The sequence below is a fragment of the Taudactylus pleione genome, unplaced genomic scaffold, assembly GCF_031769625.1.
Source record: "Taudactylus pleione unplaced genomic scaffold, aTauple2 ptg000040l, whole genome shotgun sequence".
NCBI lineage: Eukaryota > Metazoa > Chordata > Amphibia > Anura > Myobatrachidae > Taudactylus > Taudactylus pleione.
In genome coordinates this window covers 4,632,121-4,648,668 of record NW_028284442.1, presented here as the reverse complement: position 1 = coordinate 4,648,668, position 16,548 = coordinate 4,632,121, and the positions used below count along the sequence as shown (strand labels likewise).

General features: G+C 42.4%; 1 protein-coding gene across 1 annotated transcript in view; it reads right to left on the bottom strand.

Moving 5' to 3' along the window:
* Positions 1-16,548, bottom strand: part of LOC148538322 (dynein axonemal heavy chain 3-like) — a 1,025,530-nt gene that overhangs the window by 312,841 nt on the left and 696,141 nt on the right. The gene's annotated exons all lie outside the window — the stretch shown is intronic.

The following is a 16,548-nucleotide window of genomic DNA, read 5'->3' as shown; positions in this document are numbered from 1 at the left end:
AGGAGAAGAAGCACAGTGTACATAGTAGGAGGAGGACAGACCTTGCGGATGCCACCTTTTGGCATTGGTTGTCTACTGTATGTCTGATATATGATGTATTGCATTTCCTGATTATAGTAAAAATCAACTTTATCAACATGGCGTGGCTTAAATGAAGTTATTATTTTAGTTGTTGAAGCTATTTTTATTTTAAACATTTTTTTCTTAAATCGTGTAACATCAAACATTGAACATATGATTTTGCTGTACAGATTGAGTTAGGTAATTTTAAACATGTTTTATTAACTTTACGATTATGCACTAAACAAATGCAGCATGTGTTGTCTTTATTTTTACTCCCCTCTACAGGTTCTTATATTTCTAAAAATGCCAACTTTGTGCCGAAGATCGGACTAGAGTGGCGGGGGGCTGAAGTTATCCCTAGTGGGCCCACTGACAAAGTACCGCACCCACTACCATAGTAGGATGGAACCCAGAGCACTACTGCTGGCTGCCATTCCCCATACTGAGCTCAGAAAAAGATGGAGAACCATTTCCCTCCCACTCCTGCTCATTTACAGTTCTCATTTGAAGTTGTGTTCCTCATCAGTGTAGCGCGGATAAACTCTATGTTACGGTCCACTGCCGGGATTTCTGACTGTCCTGTAGATTCCAGTCCTGGCTGTTGCTAGGCAGTAGGGAAGCTGTCAGTATGTAGACGTTTCAGCTGCAACCAGCCTGTAATCAAGCTCTCACTTTGTGGGCAGCTCAAGCTGTAAATTGATCTCTAATCAAGGAAGCTGGTTTTGCATTGGTTCTTCCTGTTAAATTGCAGTCAGTCCTAGCATTCCCTGCTGGCGATAGTCTTCATGGAGCTTTTTGCCTTTGGTCCCTGTTCATGTTTTGCTGATCCAGAGTTCCTGTAGAAATTCTTAGCTAACTGTATCACCACTGTGCATTTACTCTTCTGATATACACTCCTTTGTATACCACTGTGTTACCTGTGCTTGCATTATCTGCTGAGCAACCCACCTGTGGCTTGCTGGAATCACTGTTTAACCCAGTGCCTTTCTATATTGGGATTGCTGTGTTATGCTGTTGCTGCAATAATAGTAACTGTGTTTAATCATTACCACTGCATTGAAGACTGGTACATATCTGAGTGTTCTATTACTTGCATTCACCTGTGGTTTAATACTGTGCTGCACTTCAAGAGAATTGCATTATCTTATGTTCATTACCTGCATTCACCTATGGTTAAATACTGTGCTTCACTTCAAGGATTGGATTACTCCTGTTAATACCTAGGGATCTCCTGTTGGTTGCATAAGTCCCTACTGTTAATAGGTATAAGACCTGGCGGCCACCTAAGTACTGGTGTGTGCGTCTAACACTAAGGGAACAGCGGGTGGCTGTTATAGGCAGAAGACCCTCCATAGAGGGACTCTAGGGGACTTATGCAATAGTGCAGGAGTTTCATAACACTCTTTCCCTGTATTGCTATACCAATTTCTGAATAATTTATTTTATCTGTCTCCTCTTTAGGGCCTCCACCCAAGTCTCTGACCCTTTTACTCCTTCCACGGAGTGGGCTTGGGAACACCCCCAGAAGGTAAATATAAGATAGGGTTACAATAGCATTAAACAATAAATTGTATTTGCTTCTGCATATTATATGTTTACAGTATCAATATAGCATATGTCTTATTCTCTAAGTGAGATCCACACAAAAGTATTTTATTATACTGCTCTGCTTTTTTCAAAATGTAGAGCAAGGCTCTAGTTGGATTAGCAACATACATAGGTTTTTACAGTTAACTGTGTATTATGGTTATCCTATGCTAATAGCTAACATATGTGATTAATTCATACATATGGATTAACATACATCAATAAATACAACTATTAGTCTATCAGTTACTAAACTGCAACTTCCTTTAAAGCTTTAAAGTGTAATACACTGTCAGTCTCTCAGTTCTCTTAAAAGTCTGTGTGTATGGCCATGCTGGTTGGTGCAAATAAATATTGGCTTTTAATAAAACTCGGTTATAAAAGCATCCAAAGTTGGGTTGCAATAATAAAGTTTTTTTTTTTTTTTTCAAATATGTTTTTATTTGGGTTTTCAAACATTTTAGTTATACATGTTATAACATAACATTGGAACATTGATACAATAACATATTTATTGATATGAAAAATACATAATTTATTACGTATATGAGACATATTACATATTTATAAAGTTTTAACAGTCCTTCTATCTTACAAGATGACACTGATGTAATCTCAGTCAATAAAGACAAAAGTTTTTGGTAAATCTTTTGATGCAATTCCAATACATGTGGCAATAAAACCTATATCTGAATAAATGTTTTGTCATACAGTATATTGTATTATATAGGACCTGATTCAGACCTGCTCGCTAAGCTGCGGCCGCTCACGTATAATTTCCAGTCTTGGCGATGGGGAATAGTGTGCTCATAGTACACAGACTGCCCGCTACTTTGAGTGACAGAATGTGCTGTTTGAGGGTGGTAACAGGGGAAGGTGCTTATGAACGGGGGAGTGGATGTGTGAACGGAGGCGTGTCTGAGTGTCCAAACAGAGTTTTGTGGGTGTGCATAAGTAGCAAAGTAGCGTCATTGAAACATTACTTGGTTGTTTTTTAGCCTGAACAGCATGCAGTGCTTGCGGGAGGGTAGAATCAACCACAAGCGCTGCGATCGCTTCCAATGGTCTTCGATGTACCATTGATTTAAGACACTTCCTGGAGATGACGTGCGCTAGTGGGCGTGTAAAGACACGCTAATGGGCGTCTACATTGACAAAGTGATCGCACGCCAAGACATAGTGTGAGTGCTTATGCCTTGCCGAGCGAGCGGCTACCTTGACGTAGCTTTGCAAAATTTAAATACGCTGGGAGCGAGCGGCCGCAATTAGCGAATGGGTCTGAATGAGCTCCATAGTCTTTTGATCAGGGTGCAGACTATTTATATGGTTAGTGCGGTTTTGTTCTTTATATTTTACAGTTGATGGAGATGATTGTTGGAATAGAGAGAGGTTCTCCTGTAACTAGTTATTTTGTATGGTTGGTGCTGCTGAATAGAAGACAGTAAATATACACAGCCGCTAGGTAATAGCACTAATTATTCATCAATTAATCATCTGCAATCACGTTTATTATGTCAGTCTTTTTTGCAGTGACAAGATTCTGCTACTATGCTGTAAATTGTATATATATTGTCTCTCCTAGATCTTTCCATAAGTAATTAAGCTCTAAATAGATCCCTTTTAGGCTTGTTTGGCTGCTTATAAACAGGCTAATACTTAAATGTGGACAGTCTATTTGTTCAGAGCCGTAACTAGACTTTTTGGTGCCCTGTGCCAGAAAGAGCATTGGTGCCCCCCTAATTTTTCAAAGGTACATAATGCACCCAAAAAAGCTACATGGCTTCATGGGGAAGGGCCAGGGAAGAGATAGGAGAGGCCAGGAGATGCTGGGGATGAAATAAGAGGAAGCTACAAGTGAGAATCATAATAAACAGAAATTTGACAGGCCCAAACAGCGCCCCCTGACCTGTGGTGCCCTGTGCGATGGCACCGGCCGCACTACCCTAGCTACGGCCCTGTATTTGTTAATAGTATGCCTCTTACACCAAAAGCTGAGCTAACAGTTAGCTGCCTTTCTCATACTACTGCTGATAGTAAGGCAGGGGATAACTGCAGTTGTAGTGAAGTGATAACCTCTCTGGATTAGTTAATTTGTGTAATTCTTCAGTGATGAATGAGGGGAGAGTTTGTTTAGACTGTGTAGGCCTCTTGTCTCAGTACCTCAATTCATGGACAGAGCTGCTTCCCCGGATCCTCTCTCCATGCTTATTTGGTTTCCAGATTTCTCTCTCTCCTCATAACACCTGCCGGACCATCCACCAATCCTTCTTTGTCCCCTCTTTAACAAATCTCAGTTTCTCCTCAGCTCCAGATCACCTGTCCAGCACCTCTAGTCATCTCTCTCTGGTAACTGCCACTGCACCTGCACTTCTCCCCTTAACTGCCATTTATACTGGTCAGTGTCTCATGCTCCCCCTATTCTCAGCCCGGCACATGGTCTTCCAGACCTTTCCCTATCATGTGGGCTGCTGCAGAGCTTCTTTACAATCACTGCCACCAATGTTTGTTTTAACATGCATGCATATAAAATATATAACATATTACATTTCTATAATATCTTTATATATAAGCTACCTACTAATACATATATTTACTTTACCACAATATACACATATATATTTTTACATGTCTATAAAACCTAATTAATACCATTGTATAGCATACCTCCCATCATGAACCTCTCCAGGAGGGACACAACGCTCTGGTCCTGGACTTCCCTGGTAATTAATGATTGGTGGCGGCTCCAGAGGTGGGGCTGTAGTACAGTCCAAAATTCAAATAGGGGAGTCGCACCAATTGCCAGTGAGTCCCAGCCAGTGATGTTTGGCAGCGGTTGAAATGGCAGTTGGTGTGGCTCCCCTATTTGTCTTTTGAACTGCGCTGCAGCCCCACCTCTTACCAGGGAAGTCCAGGACAAGAGCATTGTATCCCTCCTGGAGAGGGTTATGTTGGGAGGTATGGTATACTGTTAGGAGTCACATCAGTTTAAATGCCTGCAGCTGCTGAAGCAGAGGGTAGAGCAGATAAGGTACTACGGATCCACTTACCAGTGGCTTACACAGGTCAGTGGCATGGGGATTCGGGAGAAAGGGGTGGGGCGGAGTAAAAATAGAGCTTAAAAAGAGCAAGTAGGGGAGGCAAGTAATAGGGAGCAGGGAGTCAATTGCATGAGGTGGAGAGACCCAGCGGCATGAGGAATCAGGAGAATTACTTAGAAAAACACAGTAAGATGTTGCAGCTGTTATATATGATATATGATGCATGTAGTGTATGGATAATCTAGGTGTTGCCAAATAATGGCATGGACTATGCTTATGGGTTTCATCAAGTTAAATGTGCAGATTTGGGGTGTATAAATAGTACTAGTGCTGTCTGAGAGCCTGCAGTTCTAGTCTCATCCGAAACCAATCTTGTCGATATGTCACCCTATGCTCACTAATAACTGTTCCTGTCTAATAATGTGTTGTCATAGCTTGCAGATATATTGTCCCAAACTACCAAATAATGCCAGATAATCTCCCAGCAGACATAAAAATCTGTCCTGATACTCTGTAGTCAATAAACTGATCTTTTTATGCTAAACTATAACAAGTGTTGTTTGACAACCTGTTGCCCACCCCTAATCTACTATAGTGCAATTTTTCTACACTAATGTGTAATCAGTACTGGCTGTGATAATATGTCCTAACACCCCCTCCCCAGTGGTCTTCCCTTCTTTAGTCACCTACTCTCTCACCATACTAATTGAGGTTTTTACATTTATCCCTACCCTTATTTACTCCACTCCCTATACCTGTCTCCCTCACTCCCTGCCCCACCCTCCTCCTCACTTGTGCCCTCTCATATCTTCACCTTCTCTGGCTCAAATCACTTTGCCCCTGCCTTCTGTCCTATTAGCACTCTCTCCTCCCTTTCATTCACCCTGCTAGTCCCTGAACCTTGTCAGCACACTGTTAACCCTGACAACCTAATCCCCATTCCCCCTCACCACTCTTTCCCTTTCTCCTGTGTCCTCTGGAATGCCAAATCAGTTTGTATGACCACTTTACGGTATCTTTGACTTTCTCAACCTCCTTGCATTACTGAATGTGTTTCTCCCCGTCTAACACTAGCTCTCTCAGCTGTGAGACACTCACTCCCACACCCTTTATCTTGGTGACAAGGATTTGGTGGATCCTACCCACTGAACCCTTTGAGGTCCATTTTATTTGCCTTTCACTCAGTTTACACATCTTCTCCCAGTTCCTAGATAAGTTTGAAGTCTGGCTTCCCCACTTAATTTCCTCCAACCTTACCTCTTTTATCATGGGTGACTTAAATATCCCACTGGACAATCCCACGTATGTAGCTGCTTCCGAACAACTGACCCCCCTTCCCCCTTTAACCTCACCCAATGTATCTTCTCCCATTCCAGTGATCACTCACATTGTAATTAGAGTGGGTCTGTGAACCGGACCCACCCGAACTTCCAGATCCCAGGCAAGAACCTGAAAACGAGGCAAAATGCATCATCCTCCTGCTGTCGGATTCTCGCGGGTTTTGGATTTTATAAAGGTCCCCGTGATCGGAGCCATTTTCACTCCAGCTGTAGAGAAAGAAGCTAGCAGATGTAGTCAGTCACTGTCAGTCGCTCAGTGTGTGTATAAAGTCGGGTTCTTGGCCTGAAGGCTACTGCTGTGTTGTCCATGAAGGGGCATAGACTGCAGTATATAAAGGGAGATTTCTTTAGTGGGTGCTGCAGCTGCTGTGACACTTGTCCTGTCAATTAACTGTGGCTGCTGCTGTGTTTTAGTTCTGTCCATCAGGCTAGGGCTGCAGTATATAAAGGGGTGCTGTGTTGTCCAGGGAGGGTGCTCTGTCAATTAGGGGTGCTCTTCCCCAGTGTAAAAAAAATAAAAGTATTTTTTTTGTGTGTGTGCATTAGCAACTTGTTGTAGGGTGACACTGCTGCAGTTTATCATCCACGTATTTGTGACTCTGCAGGTGGTCTGTCCATACTCGGCAGGGGTGCTTTGTTGTCCATAAAAAAGGGGTACTGTATGTGTTGTTGATCAAGGGGCTGAAGCCTCATTCAGGGGTGCTCTTCCCTAGTGTCCAAAAAAATAACAGTGCTTATTTTTTGTGCGTGTGCGCTATTATTGTTTGGTGACACTGCCGGCCAGACCGCATGTATTGTGATATTAGAAGTGGTAGTGCAGTGTGTTATTCTTATTAATAAATTACTCTTGTGACACTAAGTAGTAGCGCAGTGTGTTCTTATTCATAAATAATTAATCTTTTGACACTAAGTGGCAGCACAGTGTGTCATTTTTCTTCATAAATAATTAATCTTGTGACACTAAGTGGCAGCGCAGTGTGTTAAGTGTGTTATTCTTTTCTTATTCATAAAAAAACTTGTGACAATGTAGGTCATTGATACCACAGTGTAGTATTTTAAAATTGCCACAAATTGATGTGTGTGCTGTACCCCATTTCATTCGTGTTTGTTGATATGGAGAATGATCAGTTGAGACTTGAGAGGAGAGCAGGAACCACATACTAGTTCTGGAGCTGCTGCCAGTGCCACCAGTCATGACAATACTAGTCCATCTACATTATCTAATATCCGATGCCCAAGGGCATACAGGGCTTAACTCAGGGCATCTAAAATCAAGAACCAATCTTTACAGTGGTAAAGAAGAAAACATCAAAGGGAAAGTTAGCTGCAGAAAGACATAAAATTGGAAATATGCCAGTTTCATCACATGAAGTGGAAAGGAAAGGCTAAGGCTTTGGCCTTTATTTATGATTGGTAGTTCTGCCTCTTATGGTGATGTAAGCACAAGTGAACATGCTGACAGAGAAATCGGGATGCTTCTGTGGAAGTGCACTGGGATGAGCATGATATTTGTGTAGTTGACGCTAATAAGGATGTTAATGATGAGGATGTTGTTTGTTTAAATTAGGTACCAGTGGATGAAACAGTTGTTGCCCATGATAAGTACCCACAAACCCTAATACTTCAATCACTAGAGGCAGTACAAGATAGAGACAGAGCTGATTTACTGACTCATAAAGTATCAACACAAATCGGGAAGGAACATCAAACGACGAAGTCAGATTCATTACACAATATTCACAACAAAGTAGACAATTAGAAAAGATCCTAAGAAAACATTGGGGAATACTCAAAGACGATGATATGCTGGCAGGATTAATACCCAACAAACCCAAAATAACATATAGGAAGGCACCAGACCTGAGGTCTAAATTGATAAAGAACCATATTCCGCCTAAAAAAACAATACAGACCACTTTATGTACACCATCAAATGGCTTCTTCCATTGCCATTCATGCTCCGGATGCAGAAGCACAGGAGCCACAAGCACTAAACCAACTACGACATTTGAATCTTGCTCAACAGGAGATACATACAATATCAAGGAAACATTAACATGAAACCATAAGAATGTCATTTATCTTCTACAATGTACATGTCCGAAACAATATGTGGGCAGAACTACTAGACCCCTGAAAGTAAGAATTATGGAACATGTCAGAAACATAAATAAGGGATTGGACAGTCATAATTTATCCAAACATTTTAATGATCATCATGATAATAATCCAAAACATTTGAGTTTTATAGCATTACAGACAGTTGAACCAAACTAGAGAGGGGGCAATTTTGATAACTACATAAATAGAGTGGAACTAGAATGGATGTATAAATTACAAACTTTTCATCCCAAAGGTCTGAATCGTGACAATGAGGTAAAATCCATAATATGTAAAAATTAGATTACTATTCCATTCCATTCATTATGCAGACCGTATACCCCATATACCCCCTTCTCGGATATGATTACAGAAGTATTGGCTTCTTTTTGCTTCACTTTCTCATATACACAATATACAATATGATAATATACTATTGAGGTCTAGGTTTGAGCTATCTATATCCCGTTAGACAATAATATAAGGAAAACTCTTATTCGCCTTTATGTATCAATTACACCTTAGGTGACACCTAGGGATATATCTCCACTCGTTTATTAATTTCATCTCTATTCAGTATTTTTGGTTTAGTTATTCTTTATTTATTTATTTTCTTCATTTATTTTCTTTCTATATTTATTTATTTTCCTCATTAATTATATAATTAATCAATTTTTTATTTATTATTATTTTTATTTTTATTTATCTTTATTTTATCTTTTCTTTACTGTGTTTATTTGTGTATAAATATGTATATGTATACTTTGCATATATATATATATATATATATATAGATACATTTATACAAGCAATATCATACCTATTCATCTATGTATGTGGAACCTTATTATCCAGCCTATCAGCTACACATTATAGATAGCACTCTCAGGAGGATGTAATCACCAAGGTGACCCGCCCTCCTGTCAATCACAATTTGAACCAATCACAGACATTGTCGCTGTATTTGAAGGCTCAAGCAGCAGTACTAGAACAATTCAACTCCCAGAAGAAGACCTGACAGGTCGAAACGCGTTGGAGGAACACTGCAATCCCTATCTAACAGCGTCTCCAGTACCACATTTGTCGTCCAACTGTTTCAGCTTACCACTACCAGAACTTGAATCTACTAGCGTGCAACAGAAGCGCGCCATCACCGCCGGCGAAGACCGCCGGGACCGGCAGCTTGGCATCTGGGTAAGTATCCTCTGGTGCAGAGTCGTCCGCGGCCCCCGGCTTGCGCAAGCCAGGACCGTAGGCACCCCTCTCCCCTGTCCGGCACCTGGTGCACGCGCACGGACCTGCCCCCTGGCAACAGGGACAGTGTCCGTGATCTCGGCACTCAGGGCGCCCATGACGCAGAGTGATCCCCGGCGCTCGCCACAGCCAGCCTCCCCCACTCTACACGGAGAATAACGTGGGCAACGTACAGACATCCACAGGACTTACAGCATACCACCGAGGTACCCCTTTGGAGTTAGCGGGATGCCGCTAGATCTCCCTTACTAAACACTATACTTTAACCATCTCTATCATATTGACTATTCAGTTGGCGGCATCTAAGGTTGAGACCAGTACCAGTGCCTATTCACAAATAGATCGGCACATTTGCTATTTATATTTTGTCTACATTTGTCTATATTTTGTTTATTTTTGTTTATATTTGTTTACTTTTCCTTCTGATAATTTTTACATATTGCAGCATTGTCCATTGTGTTTATTTGTTTGTTTATTCTGTTGGTGTAAAACCAATGGTTTACAGGCACCATATTATATTGCATTACAATTGTAGTGACTATTATTGTGAAACTTTTATCAGTAAAAGCAACATTTGTTTCTTAGTTGGTACCCTCTCATCATTTTGGGTTCTACTACTTTAGAATATATTTAGATTATACAGAGTTCAGGAAATAGGTTGTGCACAGCATCTGGTCCCCACGTTTCTCATGATAAGGAAAAGCCCATTGTCATGCCTGGGCACAAGACAAAAAAACTTGGTTGTGTTGACTCCTCTGCATCACCAGTGTTTTTTTTTTGGGATAGTTTAGTTTTTTTCTCGGCAGATGTACTTGCTGGAGAAACTGAAGGAGAACCCACCGCTGCATCATGTACCACTTGAGCTGACAATTTGCTTACCAACAGCTCTTCAGATCTGTGTCAGTTGGGAAGAAAGACACAATGTCTTCATCCCTTCTGCAGGAGGCATGGCGCTCAAGTATTCTCAAGAAAGACACAACGTAAGACTTAAATATTACATTTGCTCTGTTCAGCTTATCCACATATCTGTTGTTAAGTGAACAGTTGTTTTGGAGGCCACTAATTAAGTTTGTTTTAATGTCCCTGTATAGGTTGGGAAATGCTTTTCTAGTGAAGCTAATCTCTGCAAAGGATTATATAACGGTCCATTGTTTTTTGAAAGCACTACTAGTAGTCTTCCTGGTCCCCTTCTGGGATGAAAATCCACTTCCAGCAGCAGCAGGCATAGCACTCAATGATTCTTCTGGGGCAAGGACTGATGTGAATGAGAATGCTGCTGCAGTCTTTGACATGTGGTTGCTGAATGCCAAAAATGTTCAGAAAAGTTTATGGGCACAGACAGCATCTCCTGCATTCCCATTTAATTAAAAAAAAAACCTGGACCACCTAGTTGATTTTGTGGGCAGAACATGGGACATATTGTTCACCCATGCTCTCCCCTCCTCCCTCATAAATTTGCTTTGGAATAAAAAAAAAAAATTAAACTTACTACCAATCAAACTTTCCTGTCCCTGCCTACAACTACATTCATACTCCAACTCCCTCAGGCCTCTTCATTAATGAAAACATATGTTTTCTTATGTGCCATGTTGGAAGTTGAACTGCCATGTGTTTGTGCCGCCCACTGCTGCCGCTTAGCTTAGCTTAGTCAGCCAGTGAGCTTTGTGCAAATTTTGGGCCTACACTGGATGAAAACAATATTGTGAGCTGTGAGGTGGTCAAACTTTACTGGAATTAGTGGAAATTTATGTTTTGGGAGTTAATAATACTGTAGGACCAAAAAAAAACATATGATGTGATTTTAGCAAATTTTATCAGTTTTTAAAAAAAAAATACAGATCCAAAACCAAAACACACAAGGGGTGGTTTTTTTGCAAACCAAATCCAGATCCAAAAAACAAGGAGATACAGATGCAAAACCAAAACACGGGGGTCAGTGTACATCCCTAATTGTAATATGTCATCTGATTTCAATAAATTCCTTCTTTCTCTCTCTGACCACCAACTTCTCTCCTTTGTTCTTTCCCTTCCACCTTCAGCTCCACTCCCAAGTAATGCTCACCAAGTGCAACCTTGCTGTTATTGACTCTGCCCTTTTCTCCTCATTGGACACCATCCTATCTCCACTCACTCATGCCCTGACCAAACTCTCACTTTACAACTCTGTGCTCTAGGGATGCCTTGGGTTAACTCCTTGCAAGACTTTCCATATTTCTATCTTTTCTTACAATCAGGGCTCCAACTTTTCAAGAGGCAGACAAGCAGCAGCAGTTAGTGAAATCTATTCCTCTCTAAACAGGTATTAGAGAGGAATAGTCTGACAACTGTTCTAATTTTGGTGGTTTAGCCCCGAATTTGGGTTACTGTCCCACTCAGTCAGAACCACACGCGCACGGAGGGGAGGTTTCCGAGTACCAAGAAATCCCCCCTGCCCGTCGCTCCATTCAGCGCTGGCCCGAACAGCTGAACAATTGAATTTTTTTTTTTCAAGAGTCCTTGTTGTACTGCCTGGGCTGGCAGTAGGGGGAGCTCAGCGCGAGAGCCACTCCCAGTCAGTTCCGATAGGCACCGTCGTGACAATAAGCATGATAGAGGCTGAGCGCGCCTTCGGCGGGGTGACACTGTATTCCACTGTGTCGAGTCCCGGAGCTGCACTGTCGTGACCGGCATGTGAGAGGATGAGCACGCCATGCCGCCGGGTGAGTCCTGTATTCCAGCGCTGTTGAGTCCCGGAGCTGCACGCTGTAGCTGGAGGTGCGTGGGGGGAATGGAGCGGGTGGGCGGGGGTGGTGCCAGACTGCTGTATTTATTTGGCAGCATTCTTGTTTTAAGGTAAGCGCTGGCTGCGCTGCGGTGTTAGTGTATGTGTCTGTGTTTTTGTGTATGAGTGTGTATGTGTGTAGGTATCTGTCTGTGTCAGTGTGTGTGTGTGGGCTAAGGGGCTGGGACAAGAAAAGCATGGCTGGAGATTCAGATAAGGACCTGTAGAAGTATAGCAGCAATACACTGTAGAGCAATTTATTATAAAAGTGTCAGTGTTAGGGACTACTACTAGGGCACTGCATAGGGGGACCACCCTGGGGGCACTGTATTAGGGGCACTACTGAAGCACTGCATAGTGGGGACCACTACTGGGGCACTGTATAAGGGTCAATACTGAGGGCACTGTATAAGGGACCACCACTGTGGGCACTACATAAGGGGGGCACTGTATATGGGACACTACAGGGGGCACCTAATAAGAGGCACTACTAGGGGCTGTATAAGGGGCACTACTGGGGGCACTGCATAGGGGGACCACTACTGGGGACACTGTATAAAGGGCACTACTGGGAGCATATATATATATTTATTTGTGGCTAGATGTTTTTTCGGTAACCAAGACTTTGGAAACCCCCCTTTCAAAATCCTGCATGTGCCACTGAGGACATTGTCCTGATAGAAAGATGGCAGAGTCACTCTACTCTTGTTGTGAAGGGCTAGTTACTTGCACTTAGTAGTAGTGTACACAGCATTGCCCATGTATTTAAAGTGAATGGGGAGGGGTTGGAGAGCAATCTCAAACTGGCTAAAATTATCAAGAATAACTCTGGCAGTTATATTTCTTTTTAACTATATCTGATGTCAGGCCATTCACTTCCAGTGGTGCACCGCAGCATTTTAGCAGGCCACTGTCATTGTATTCTTCTGGTGGGCCCTTCATTCCTTACTCCGACACTGTGTGTGTCTGATTTAGAGCAGGCCTAAGCCATATGGCTAATGCTCAATCAACACTGTATATCACGTTAATTATAATCATTGCAATTAATGTGATATACATTTTTGGACTGAGCACTCAACCATATACTGTGAATAAGTATCTATAACTGGGGATTTCTGTCAACCCCTTTGGCTTAAGCCTTTAATAGACCCTACCTTGTGCAACATAATATGTATTACTTTAAAGGTGCATGCTGCAATTGTATTACATACTATATTTTGTTTTTTTAGTAATCTTGAATAAAAGTAAAATTTTAAGACATATAACAGTCAAAAAAAAAAGTTTGAAACTTAGGCCTCATAATACTTTGTAAGTATATAGCTGCATCAAGATACAGAATGACAGGTGTAAAGATATGGGAGTCATCATCAACTTAATGATACTGATGATTGCAGTTTTAAAAGTAAAAGCAAAAACTCCCCATATATATTATTAAGCAGCACCAGTGCTATAGCATAGGCTAGTTACACCATTATAGGGGTGCAACATTCATGTGGTTCCCCTGTGATAGCAGGAACCAGCACCAGGATGGAATGGCATGGGTTCATCCTGTAATAATGTAATACTAGCTTCAGACTGCATAGCACTGGGACATCTCCTGGCACCAATGGGTGCAAGGGTAATCATATAAAGTGTTACAATAATTAAGTATGCTTATTGTACTAAAAATCCTAGTGAACCCCAGTAGCCAATGACAGCTTGGGCATAGTGTTTAGACAGAGTAGTACTCTTAATGCAATTTGTGCTTGCATTCACTTGATATGCCTCTCCAGTTGTGTATAATTCAATAATCTGTTTTGTTATACTGCATATGTAAAGTAAAACAATGTGGATTTTTGTTGAATGTAATCAAACTTATACCCAACTCTATATCCGACCTTTTCTGCATAAATCACAATAATATGATTTAGTTGTTATCTTTGACATTTCTTTTGTAGTATTCTCATCTTTATATCTCATCTTTACTTTCAGACGAAACTTCTCTCTACCAATTTCTTATATAAAAAGCAAAGAATAAGAATAGAGCTATATATATCATTAGTATTATTTAATTTTAATTTTTATAAGAAACCAGCTTCAGTGAAATGCGCACACATTTCAAAGTGGCAAAACATAAAAGTATCAAAAGGCAGATCCATACCACATCAATATGGGGTATATAAAATAACAACAGAACCATGGGTTTGAGGTGATCCGATGCATGATAACAGATTGTGGGATGAAGCAGCAAATAAAGCTATATACTTGCAAAACAAATTATTCTCCAGATTGGCGTAAAAAAATACATGTTAACTTTGGAACGGTGAGAAACGTAGTGTAAGGTACTTCAAAGACTCAGATGCAAAGCATTTGTTTATATCACAGGTTCTCAAGCTTGGACCTCAGGACACCAAACAGTGCATGTTTTCTAGGTCTCCTCACAGAATCACAGGTGAAATAATTAGCTCCATCTGTGGATCTTTTAAATGTGTCAGAGAGTAATGAATACACCTGTGCATCTGCTAGGTGACCTGCAAATTGTGACCTGTGTGGGGTCCTCAGGACCGAGTTTGAGAACTACTGGTTTATATTATGGGAAAAAATATTGCCAGCTGTGAATGGGATACTTGTTAGATACAGTGACAGTTCCAAAGGATACAGAATTCTGGACCAAAGAACAGACAAAAAGATGATCAACAACATCATTGCTTTTGTTGGCGTTAAAGGATGAAGCAATGTCTTTGAGTTCTCTTCCATACCTAAATCCAACAAACTCTAAACAGACCACCGATACATCTTCTGAATAGCTAATCGAATTAAGTGAAGAGCAGGGTCAGACAATATGAAACAGAGCACCAGGGCTGTAACTAGGGGTGTGCGACCAGTGCCACAGCACAGATCTCAGGGCTCTGTTGGCAGCACCACCACTGCCCCACGGCTCTTGATTCTGACTAGCATGGTGCCTGGAATGGCACCCTACAGCCAGGCTCACTGCTGTGGTGGTGCTGGAGCGTCCTTTAGGCTCTTAAGACAGGCACCCTGCAGTTTGTGCAGCTGATCCAAAGCATCCACAGGATGCTGTGGTCAGAGCTGCACTTACTGGTGCTTCCGGCACTGCCCCTCCAAGCAATGCAATGACGTTATGATGTCTGGCGCCAGGGCCGGCTCTTGGGATGTTCGCCCAAATTGGTTGAACAGGGGCGCCACCCCATAGAGGGCACATCCTTCCCCAACATCCCGAATTCAGAGGGACAGTACTGTCCCGCTGTTCCACCCGTGGGCCAAAGTGGCCCGCGTATGGTCAAATCCGGAGGTTGGGGACCCACCACTGCCACAGCTGTGAAGTGGTGCTGGACCCCGCAGTAGTTGAATGGATGCCGCGTGCATGCGCACAGCATTCATTCAGTGCTGGGGGAAGCCCAGCTAGTGATGGAGTGCTGGGCTTACCCCCAGCCTGACTTTATTTGGAGGCGTGCTATGCGGGTACGCCTCCAAATAACGTCAATTAGGGTGTGTAGCTTATGAAAATTAGGCAACGCCCCCATTTTTGGTCACGTGCGAGTATTGGGCGCTATTGACTGAGCCGGCACATGGTGCTCCGACCCCTGGAGCCGGCCCTGTCTGGCGCTAAGGGGTTGGGCTGGCACAGGGTGCATTTAAGTCCTGTTATGGCTCTGGGAAGCACACTACTAATTAGAGAAGATGAAGTAAAGTGTTTAACAAGGAAAAAGAGAGTAATCCCCCTGTATGACTCTCATACAAAGCAAATACAAGTATACCATGTCCTTGGAAACCATATCTAATCTTTCAGAAAGGGAAATCAACAGGTGGACAAAAGCAGATGAAGAGGACATAAAGTTCATATGCAACAACCAAACCTGGATACTTGTTGAACTACCAGAATGGAGAGAAGAGAAGCACTAGGGTGCAAATAGTTATTAAAAGACAAGTGTGACTCCCAGTGGGTAGGCTGATGGACATGGTCACATCTTACAGAGCTCTCCAGATTCTCACTATTTTCAGGCACATCAGTGGTTGCTACCCACTGGACACCCCCCTACAAGTACATGAGACAGTAAGCAGATTGTCACGACCAGGGTTTCTCGGCACGGTGGTCGATGGGTATTACCTGTGAGGTCACTGTGGCGTCTGGCAGTGGTGCTGGTGTGTGGCGAGGGGCATTGGCTGTGCGTGGCTCTGCACGGGCATGCTGTCACGTTGGGCTGGTGAGGCCTGGCAGTGCTTCTGTTCCGTTTGGCATGGGCGCCTCCATCTTGCCTCCGGCCATGTTATTTGCTCGCCCAATCCTGGTTTGTCACATGTTCTCTCTGGCCAGTCACAGCGCAGCACTTGGTATTTAGGGAGGTTCAGAGCCTCACTTCATTGCCAGTGCAATGTGTTTCTCAGCATAGCTGAGAGAGAGTTC